The 11,401-nt window shown below is 46.2% G+C and overlaps 1 long non-coding RNA gene across 1 annotated transcript; it reads left to right on the top strand.

The window, feature by feature from the left end:
* Positions 1–7,865: 7,865 nt before the first annotated feature.
* LOC126997206 (uncharacterized) lies at positions 7,866–10,797 on the top strand. Its single transcript, XR_007751950.1, has 3 exons — positions 7,866–8,150; positions 8,897–10,000; positions 10,227–10,797. It is a non-coding gene; the product is annotated as an uncharacterized LOC126997206 (long non-coding RNA).
* The last annotated feature ends 604 nt before the right edge of the window (positions 10,798–11,401 follow it).

Below are 11,401 nucleotides of genomic sequence, written 5' to 3'. Positions count from 1 at the left end.
AGGAGTAGATTAAGCTTGGATGAATAGGAAGTCTTTCGAAGGAGGATAAAGAAAGACAGAGAATGCTACTTTTCCCTAACTTTCAAAATGCGAGAAAAGAAACAAGAAAAGAAAAACAAGAAAAGGGATGCTGTGTTACCTTTTCGTTATTTTTAAAGAATACGAGATGGAAAGAAACCAAAAGAAAACAAGAGAAAAACGTCAGCAGTAAAATTAGAAAGATTGGAAGTTCTTTAATGAGAGTAAGAGGATAGGAAGGCTGACGAGCGCTACTTAACTCATCCTTGGTTTGTAAATGCGATTGATAAAAATGTAAAAAAATAGTTGTATGCTCTCTGTATGTTTCTCTCTCTCTCTCTCTCTCTCTCTCTCTCTCTCTCTCTTCTTCCTCTATATTTCTCTTTTGCACTACATCTACACTATACTTTTTCCTTCCCACCCTATCACCCATACAATCTCGCCTACACACACACACACACACACACACACACACACACACACACACACGGGCTTGTCATCCATCAACGACTAGGAGTTTATTTAGTCTGACACACACACACACACACACACACACACACACACACACACACACACATATACAGACGCACGCGCATACGCACACGCGCACACACACAGTGGCAAGCAAACATACAGAAAAATCCTGGGAACATCTACGTGTGTGTGTGGAGAGAGAGAGAGAGAGAGAGAGAGAGAGAGAGAGAGAGAGAGAGAGAGAGAGAGAGAGAGAGAGAACGGATGTGTGAGGAAAATTCCAATGCCATTCCCAGCGTTCTTTATCACGGCCATAAGTACAAGTTTTAGGCAAGGTATTTGAGCTTACCTCCCAGCCTCCACACACCTGTTTCCTCTCACACCTGTCAACACACACACACCCACACACCCACACAGTGCTCCGGTAGCTCAGTGGTAGAGGTCTGCGGTGCCAGCCTTCACGGTTTGGCAGGCGGCGGTTCGAGGCCTGCTCACGCCCACTGACAAAGGAGTGGTTACTGTCCCCCCTTAAGGAAGCGTGATGGGGTGTGTGGTGTGTGAAAGTCCCGGCAGTGCTCAGTTATCGACCATAATGATCTTGCTCGGGTCGGGAGGGCACAGCGCGTGATCAAGCCGTGGGGGATTTACACACTATCTAGGTCACTGTCTTTCCGTCTATCTGTCTATCTCTCAGTCTCTGTATCTATCTTCATCCAATTTTCAATTTATCTATCTATTTCCATCTATCTACATCTATCTATCTGTTTTTCTGTCAACCTCCATGGATTTTTCTTCAACCCTTTGTCATCTCTCTCTCTCTCTCTCTCTCTCTCTCTCTCTCTCTCTCTCTCTCTCTCTCTCTCTCTCTCTCTCTCTCTCTCTCTCTCTCTCTCTCTCTCAAGTCAATATTCATCGTTCTGGAAGGTAATTAAGTCCTTTTATAACGCTGAAGTGTGAACTATTAAATATTTATGAGATGTATCTCCTTTTTGTCTCTCTCTCTCTCTCTTCATAACAAATTCTTTTCTTTTCTCTCCTTCCATTGTTTCATTTCCTCTTCCTCCTCCTCCTCTTCTTCTTCTTTTGACTCTTCCTGTTCCTCTTTGTATTCATCTTCTTTCCAAAAACTAATCTACGTATTGCATCATTGCTTCTGAACACACACACACACACACACACACACACACACACACACACACACACACACACACACACACACACACACACACACACACAAATACGCTCTCCGAAATGCTTTTCCTTCTTTTCCTAAGCCCGTTACCCCTCCCTCCCTCCGTTCCTTCCTCCCTCAATACCTTTTCCTCCTCCTCCTCCTCCTCCTCCTCCGTTTATCAACCTATTTCAGTTCCACATCTCGTAACTTCCCTCCCTTCCCCTCTTCCTTTTTCTCTTCCTTCCTTCTTCCCTCCCCTCCCTCCCTCCTCTCTTCCACCTCACAACACGTCTACACTCTCTTTACAAAACTTTCAACACCATCTCCATCGTGTCTTATGGAATACTGCCTCGTCCTCGTCCTCCTCCCAGTCCTTGTCCTCCTCCTCGTCCTCTTCCGTCTATACCACCACCTCCTCCTCCTCCTCTTTTCTTCTCCTTTTCTTCCTTCCTCTTCTTCTTGCGTCTTCCTTCTAAAGCAAAGTTATTTCAACTCCAAACTGATCCAAAAATGAGGAATAACGGCACACCGCTTCAAGAGAGGAGGTGCTGTACAGATATCGGCGGTTTTGTCTTCAACCGAGAAATGCTACTTCTTTCTCCTCCTCTACAGTGTCTTCGGTGCTTTGTCATCTCCTTTAAGGTCACACACACTGATATTTCGTTGCTACATAACTAAAACGAGAGTGTGGTTCAGCTTGTTCTGCAGGTTATTGAACTGCCTGACGAACACACTAACGTGGGTATTATAAGGTACTTTTGCTTCTCACGTCAGCTATTTCTAAAGGTCAAAGAGTGGGTCAGTCGGGTTCTAATGAGTGTTTCTTTAGGTTCATTGTGCGGAAGAAGGGTCAGACTACCACCAGGGTCAAAAAACTACTCGTGGAAATGCCAACAACTCCCACGAAAACCTTGTCAAATTTGTGTTCTTGGGCGACGAAATGTTTTATGATACGACCCAAAGTATCCTAACCACGCACTCTCCTAATACTCTGTTGCCTAATCATCAATGCTTCCATGTGTTTATGTTTCTACTCCAAACATCTATTACATGAAACAAACGTACGTGCATATACTTATTTGTGTTCGCTGCAATGCCCGTTCATTTTTTTGCATCTGATTTTAATTAACTAAGTGATATATTTACTCAAACACAAAGATAGGCATACCCAGACAAGAGGAGACAGACAAACACACACACACGCACACACAAACACACACACACACACACACACACACACACACACACACACACACACACACACACATCATCATCTTCAAAAAATTCCTTGCATCATCAGTTACACAGCTTCAGAGAGACAAGGAGGAGGGGGAGGGGGAGGAGGAAGAAAGAGGAACACGAAGAGGAAGGAGGAGGAGGAGGAGGAGGAGGAGGAGGAGTAAGAGGAGGAGGAGTAAGAGGAGGAGGAGGAGGTTCGTCAATCAATGGGCTTCTCCATGTCACAAAATTAAACCTTTGTTGAGAGAAATTTACTTTAATCTTTTCCTCTTTGTTTTATATTATCTTTCAGGCCTGGAGGAGTGTTCTCTCTCTCTCTCTCTCTCTCTCTCTCTCTCTCTCTCTCTCTCTCTCATAGGTCCATTTTTAGTTTAACAGCTTCAGTACGGTGATGGAGGTGGTGGTGGTGGTGGTGGTGGTGATTGTGTTGTTGTTGGTGGTGATTAAGGTGGTGGTGGTGGTGGAGGCAGTGGTGGTGATGAAGGTGGTGGTGGTGGTGGTGGAGGCAGTGGTGGTGATGAAGGTGGTGTTGTTGTTGGTGGTGATGAAGGTGGTGGTGGTGGTGGTGGAGGCAGTGGTGGTGATGAAGGTGGTGGTGGTGGTGGTGGTGGGGGTGGTGGGGGTGGTGGTGGTGATGAAGGTGGTGGTGGTGGTGGAGGTAGTGGGGGTGGTGGTGGTGGTGATGGTGGTGATTGTGTTGCTGTTGGTGATGAAGGTGGTGGTGGTGTTGGCGGAGGCAGTGGTGGTGGTGGTGGTGTATGCTATTACTGGTGGCGACTGTTTGTATGGCCAATATGTGCGAATCAATCTCCATTCTCCACACACACACACACACACACACACACACACACACACACACTCCATACACAAAACAGCCCTTAAATCCTTTCTCTCTCTCTCTCTCTCTCTCTCTCTCTCTCTCTCTCTCAAACAAAAAAATACGACCACAATCTATTTGACTCCAATCTATGTCCATCTCCATCTCTATTTACCATTTCTATCCCTCCTTCCTCCATTCCTTACCTCCATATTTTCCCAACATTTCCTCTCTCTCCATCCTCTCCATTCCCACCATCACCTCCACCTACCTTTCCTCTCCCTTCCTCCGTCTCTTTCTCACCCCCATCTCTCTTATCTCCCTTTCCTCACCCCATACCAACACTCTATCCCAAATAACTAAATAAAAACGCTCTTAGTTATCCGCATTACGTGTATTTGCAAGCGCTCTTCATCCGGCAAAGGGAAGCGGGCTATGGATAACACCGTATCATCGTCCCTGAAAGGCCTGCTCCGTCCATTCACAGCGGGGGACTATCAGCGGTCTATTTGTACGGGTGCGTTAAGCGTTCTTGATCCAGGAGGTGAGGGATGGTTAGGAGGGAGGGGGGAAGGGAAGGGAAGGGAAGGGAAGGGAAGGGAAGGGAAGGGAGAGAGGAGAAAAAAGGAAGGGAAGGGAAAGGACACGGGAGGAAGGTAAGGAGGGGAAGAACAGGAGAGGGGAAGTTAGAAGGGAGAGTGAGGGAGAGAGAGGAGAAGGCCGAGAGAGTGAAGGTAGGAAGGTGGAGAGAAGGGACAGAGAGAGGGAAAGGATAAGGGAGAGAAGGGAGGGAAGAGGAAGACAGATGAGAGGTTGGTAGAAGGGAGGGAGAGTGAAGGTATTGTAAAGCAAACACATCACTCACACACACACACACACACACACACACACACACACACACACACACACGATTGAAGTAAACTCATCAACAAAAGGATAAAAAATAATAATGATGATGATGATGATGACGGTCTTAACACCAGTGATAATGATGATAGTGAAGAAGACGCTGAGAAGGGCAAAAGTACTTAGAGCCATAATAATACATAATGGGAGATGGGGAAGCGGTGCATAAGAGGTAGATAATGGTGGATAATGGGGGAGGAAAATAACAGTAATGATAATGGGTGTGCAGGTAATGGTGGTGGTGGTAATGGTGGTGGTGGTGGTAATGGTGGTGGTGGTAATGGTGGTGGTGGTGGTAATGGTGGTGGTGGTGGTGGTGGTGGTGGTGGTAATGGTGGTGGTGGTGGTGGTGGTGGTGGTGGTGGTGGTGGTGGTGGTAATGGTGGTGGTGGTGGTGGTGGTAATGGTGGTGGTGGTGGTGGTGGTGGTGGTGGTGGTAATGGTGGTGGTGGTGGTGGTGGTAATGGTGGTGGTGGTGGTGGTGGTGGTAATGGTGGTGGTGGTGGTGGTAATGGTGGTGGTGGTGGTGGTGGTGGTGGTGGTGGTGGTGGTGGTGGTAATGGTGGTGGTGGTGGTAATGGTGGTGGTGGTGGTGGTGGTGGTAATGGTGGTGGTGGTGGTGGTGGTAATGGTGGTGGTGGTGGTGGTGGTGGTGGTAATGGTGGTGGTGGTAATGGTGGTGGTGGTGGTGGTGGTGGTGGTGGTGAGAGAGAGAGGAGAGAGAGAGAGAGAGGAGAGAGAGAGAGAGAGAGAGAGAGAGAGAGAGAGAGAGAGGAGAGAGAGAGAGAGAGAGAGAGAGAGAGAGAGAGGAGAGAGAGAGAGAGAGAGAGAGAGAGAGAGGGGAAAAGAGGGAGGGAGAAGTGAGCGGAGAGAAAAGGGAGTGAGAGGGGGCAGTGAGGGGAAGGGAGGGAGAGAGAAAAGGGGAAGATCATGGAAGAGAAAAGGATAGAGGAGAGAGGAAGAAAAGGGAGAGAAGGGCAATGAGGGGATGGAGGAGAGAAAAGAGGGGAGGAAACACAAAGAAACACAAAGGAAGAACAAACAACAGCAGACCTGCTGGCCCTTACAAAGCTGTTTGTGACAAGCTACACCAACTATCTAATCAAAGGTGGAAGATGAAGGACAGCAAAGGCGAAGGCTCCTCCCCACCCCCCATCCCTCCAGCCAAAGCTGGCAGGAAAGGAAAAAGAACCATGCAGCATGGAAAAACTGCATGGAAATTATGTAGGAAAGAGGAAAGAACTACCATTACTGCTTTTTTTTTTTTTTTTTTTTTTTACATTGCAGCCTATTGCGCCGGTAGGCTTCTTCCAGGTGGATCCTGATGGTCGGTCCAAGGCTTCTTTCCGGTAGGTCCTGATGGTCGGCCCAGCCCGTTCTGGCGCAGGCGAGTGTTTATAGTGGCGCCATCTTGCATTGGCTCATGCTGCCCTCCCAGAGCTCATCTTTAATCCTAGAATCTAGAGTCCGGGTTGATAGGTGGTCTTCTGGACAGCATGTGGGTAGTTTTAAGCCACTCGGCGGCGGCTGAAAAATCCCAGCTTGGTGGCACCGGGCGGGGATTGAACTCGCGTCCTCCTGAACACGAGGCCGTTACTTTGACGACTTAGCCACCGCCTCCCCTAACCCCTACCACTAACCGGGCGATAAAAGCGGACGACACCAGTATTTGAAAGAACTTAACTTTATTACGGCAATGAGTAATATCTTAGTTGCTGGTTGGATTCAAAATACTTGTCTAATCTATTCTTGAAAGCCGTAACTGTTGTACTATCAAAGACATCACAGGGTAGAGAGTTTCAAACATTAACAACTCGATTGAAGAGGAAGTGTTTAGCTTCGTGCGACGAAAATCTTTTACCATTTATCTTCAAATTGTGATTTCTTCTTGTTCTATTTGATCGATCTATTGTAAAGTAATCTTCCGCATTAATATCACTGAATCCTTTAAACATTTCAAACACTTCTATTAGTCCACGGAGAGAGTTGTGGATATAAAAGATAACGCCTCCACCCTGTGTTCTCTCTTTCATGACTAAAGATGGTATAACCCGGTAATCTATATTCCGCAATGAAATCTCTATTTGAAGTGTCTATCCAAGATTCTGTGACTCCGATGATGTGATAGTGATTTGTAGCTGCGAGGACTTTTAAGTCTTCAAATTTGTTACGTAGGCTGCGAGCGTTTACATAGCAAACTTTAATGTGATTCGAGTCAGGGGTTTTGCGGGTTGAGTGCTCCCTTACGGTGGAGCTGCTGGTGTTCTCGCCTCCGCGTTTTTTGGCTTTCGAAGAGCCACTTGGTCACAGAGCAGCCTCCCGAAACGGGCTGCTCGAACAGGGTTTAAGTGGATACCATCAGCAAGGAACAAGTCTGAATCGTAGTAAAAACTGTTCCACAAGTTAGCGAACTGGACGTTTTCTTGTGAGCAAAGAGACTGAAGTCTGTTGTTTGTGCTGAAGGCCTTGCTGTAAAAGCTAGATTCGGCACCGACCCTCGGGAGGATTCCTGAGATTATGATGTTACTGGCATCCGTTTTACGTTTATATTGCTTGATCATGCGGCGGTATTTCTCAAGCAGTTCCTCGGAACGGGTTGTCTTTACGTCATTTGTCCCCGCGTGAATGACAAAGAGGGTGTTTCGGTCGGCATTTCTCGTGACATCACCGCACGCTGCGGTGATGTCGTCCAATCTGGCACCTGGATAGCAGTAACGTTTTCTGCGGCCGTTTGATGAACGACCATAGAACTCAACCAGCTGGCCACGCAGGGAGAGAGAAAGGGGAGAGAAGGGTGGTGAGTGAGGGAGGAGGAGAGAAAAGGTGAGTGAGAGGGAGGGGGGGAAAGGAGGGAGAAGGGGAGAAAAGGGCAATAAAGGGATGGAGGAGAGAGAGAGAGGGGAGTGAAAGGAGGAAAGGAGCGAGAAAGGGGAGGGAGAGAGAGAGAAGGGTAGTGAGGGGATGGTGAGGCAGGGAAGGAAGATGGTGAGGGAGGGGAGTGGAGGGGGGGAGATGGGAAGTGACAGGGGGAGAGGAGCAAATGAAGGGGAACGGGGGAGGAGTGAGGGGGGAACGAGGAGGGGCAAGGGGAAACGGGAGAGGGGAAGTGGGGGGGGGGAAGAAGAGAAGCAAGGGGGAACGGGGGATGTGAAGGGGGGCGCTGGGCGGGGGCGAGGGGGGCGGGGGGAGTGAGGGGAGGCAGCCAGCGAGGTCCGGCCATCCTCAGTCTCCCTCCAGCAGGTGTTGTGAGCAGGCTGGCCGGAGAGCGCTGTGGCGGCACGCACACGCACACGCACACGCTCACACATACACGCCCTGCCAGACACGCACACACACACACACACACACACAGGCCAGGGGTGGAGGAGGAGGAGGGTAGTGTACATGTACGTGTGTGCGTGTGTGTGTGTCGGTATGCGGTTCTCGATACGTACACGCGTTTGATAGACACGACACGGAGGAGGTGGAAATAACTGTGCGGTTTTGACCGATATTTTTGTACAAGGAAGAAAAAAAGTTAATGTAAGTGCTGCTGCTGCTGTTACTACTATTACTACCACTACTACTTCTGTTACTACTACTACTACTATTACTACTACTACTTCTGATGCTCCTTCTGCTACTACTACTACATACATTATCACTATACATACTTCAACTTTCACCACCACTACTACTACTACTACTACTACTACTACTACTACCACCACCACTATAACTACTACTGCTACAACTACTACTACTACTACTGGTACTACTATTACTACTACTACTCCCACTACTACTGTTACTACTACTACTACTACTACTACTACTACTACTATTGCTACAACTACATTACCACTCCTCTCCCAACCTCTACTCATACCACTACCACTACAACTACTACTACTACTACTACTACTACACTACTTCTACTACTATTACTACTTTTTCTGCCCTAACAAGAACTCTGTCATTACCGGCACATGAATATTAACATCCTTGATGGTGAGAATTGAATTTAAAGCAAAACTAAAAATATAAAAAAAGACGAACAAATTGTCAGCAGGATTTTATCACGGAAGCAAGCAAGGGAAGAGAAAAAAGGAGGAGGAAAAGGAGGAAGTAAAAGAAGAAGGGGACGAAAAACGGTGATTGCGAGGAGAGCTAGAGTGGGAGAGTAAAAAAAAAGAAGCGGTGGAGAAGGTGGTGGAAGAATAGGAGATTGCGTGTGGAGGTGGCAGTGTTGGTGGTGAGAGTGGAGTGTTAATGATGGTAATTTTCAGTATATGATAAGAGTGACATGACATCTCAGTAAGAAAAAAAAATATAAAGTCTAATATCACTCTCCCAGAAAATAAGGAGACGAGGAGAAAGGGAAAGAAGCGAAGATATAAGAGAAACACGAGAAAGGGTAAGAGGATGAATAGATAAAAGAACACCCCAGAAAATAAGGAGAATAAGAGAAAAGGAAAGAAGAGAAGATATAAGAGAAACACGAGAAAGAGGAAGAGGAAAAACAAATAAAAGACCAATCCAGAAAATAAGGAGAATAAGAGAAAAGGAAAGAAGAGAAGATATAAGAGAAACACGAGAAAGAGGAAGAGGAAAAACAAATAAAAGACCACTCCAGAAAATAAGGAGAATAAGAGAAAAGGAAAGAAGAGAAGATATAAGAGAAACACGAGAAAGAGGAAGAGGAAAAACAAATAAAAGACCACTCCAGAAAATAAGGAGAATAAGAGAAAAGGAAAGAAGAGAAGATATAAGAGAAACACGAGAAAGAGGAAGAGGAAAAAGAAATAAAAAGCAGGACTCAAGAGGAGAAACCAATAGGCGCGTCTTCTTCATTTCTCTCTTCTTCCAAAATACGAATGACAATACAAACTTTAGAGAAACACGCTATTTAGAAGAGGAGGAAGAAGAGAAGAAGAGGAAAAAACAAGAACAACAAGAAAGAGAAACTGCAGATGGGTTTTCTCATTCTCTCTTTTCCTCCAAAAAAGACAATAAAGAATATCAATAATGCGGGTAATAAAGGAGTAAGAAGAACACAATAAAGAGGATAAAAAGAGGATGAAGATAAGACAGTTTGCGTCTTTTTCTCTTCGCTCTTTCAAAACAGAACAATAAGAACATCGACAATAAAGAACTAGGAAAAAATATAGGAAAAGGAGAATGAGATAAGTAGGAAAAGTAACAAAAAAAAGATTAAAAGGAAAACGGAGAAAAAAAGAGAGAAAGAAAGATACGTCAGTCTGTGCCCATTTCTCCTCTCTCACTCCACGTCATGAGGGTTCTCCACAACGCCCTCCCCCCCCTGGTGCTGCTGCTGTTGCTGTTGTTGCTGCTGTTGTGCGTGAAGGCAACACTGCAAACCCCGGAGGAAGGTGAGTTGTGTTGCTTTAGTTTTGCATTGTGTTGTTTTTGATGATGATAGTTGATTTCTTATGTTTTTTTCTTTATTTTTACATTCCACCTAAGGAGTAGGCAGGCTGTCTAGGTGGGGCCTGATGGTCGGCCCCAGCCCGTTGTGGCACAGGCAAATGTTTATAGTGGCGCCATCTTGCTTGGCTCATGCTGTTCCCCGGAGCTCATCTTTGATCCACGTTTTAGAGAGAGTATCTAGAGTCCGGGTTGGTGGGCGGTCTTCAGCGGCGGGCGGGACGGGAGCCCGGGTCTCCCTGGACGCCGCGCCCGCACGCTAACCACTCAGCCACCGCATCCCCTTAGCTTTTCTTCATTTTTTTTTTAGCTGAATGTGGTGATGCATATTATGGTGATGGTGTTATGTTTGTTATGGATTTGTTGCTTCATAATATTGGTGTTAAATTTGTTATCTTTGTGATTTGTAAGTTATTTTGGGGTGCTGTATTGTTTTGCTATATTTTATGGTGAGTTCTATTTTCTCTGTTGGTTTAAATTATATATTTTTTGTATTGGTTTTGTTCTTAATTTTGTTGTTATTTATATCACTGCTCTTGTTGTTTTATTGTTATCATCAGTATTATCCTCTATTTACTTTTACCCTCTTCCGCCCTCCCTCCCATACTTTTGCTCTCTCCCTCACTTCATCCCTTCTTCCCTAACTTAGTCTGACCAACATTATTTTTCATTACTGCTATAAGCCTTTTTGTTAATAGTGTTGCTGTTTCCCGTGCTATTGCTGCCGTTGGTGGTAAATACATGCGCAAGAACCGAATGAGAGTACGACGAGATTAAACTTAACAAAAGTACAAAAATGCAAAAGCAATGAGGCAGGAAACACAACAACAACAACAGCCATAACAATTCCAATGCATACGAAACTATCTTCGAGTTATGATAAAAATGCATTGCGTGTGTGTGTGTGTGTGTGTGTGTGTGTGTGTGTGTGTGTGTGTGTGTGTGTGTGTAATTCACCACGGCCTGATCACGAGTTGGATTCGTAATCGCCAGCAGGTACCCTCCCAACAGAGCAAGTGCTCATTTAGTCGATCTCTGGGTACTGCCAGGACCTCACACACCACACACCCCATCCCCCTTGCTCAAGGAGGGACAGTAACCTCTCCTTGTCAACTGAAAGAATCCGGCCTGAGCGGGCTCGAACCGCCGCCCTGTCAGACCATGAAGCCTGGCAGCGCAGCGCTCTACCAGTCCGCCACGGAGTGTGTGTGTGTGTGTGTGTGTGTGTGTGTGTGTGTGTGTGTGTGTGTGTGTGCATGAAATAAGAGGTTCCTGATATTAAATGCAAATACATGAAAGAGTATAGTGCAAAAGTGTGAGAGAGAGAGAGAGAGAGAGAGAGAGAG

Source organism: Eriocheir sinensis, chromosome 11, assembly GCF_024679095.1.
Source record: "Eriocheir sinensis breed Jianghai 21 chromosome 11, ASM2467909v1, whole genome shotgun sequence".
Classification (NCBI taxonomy): domain Eukaryota; kingdom Metazoa; phylum Arthropoda; class Malacostraca; order Decapoda; family Varunidae; genus Eriocheir; species Eriocheir sinensis.
The sequence above is the reverse complement of the archived record's forward strand: the minus strand, read 5'-3'. Positions and strand labels throughout refer to the sequence as shown.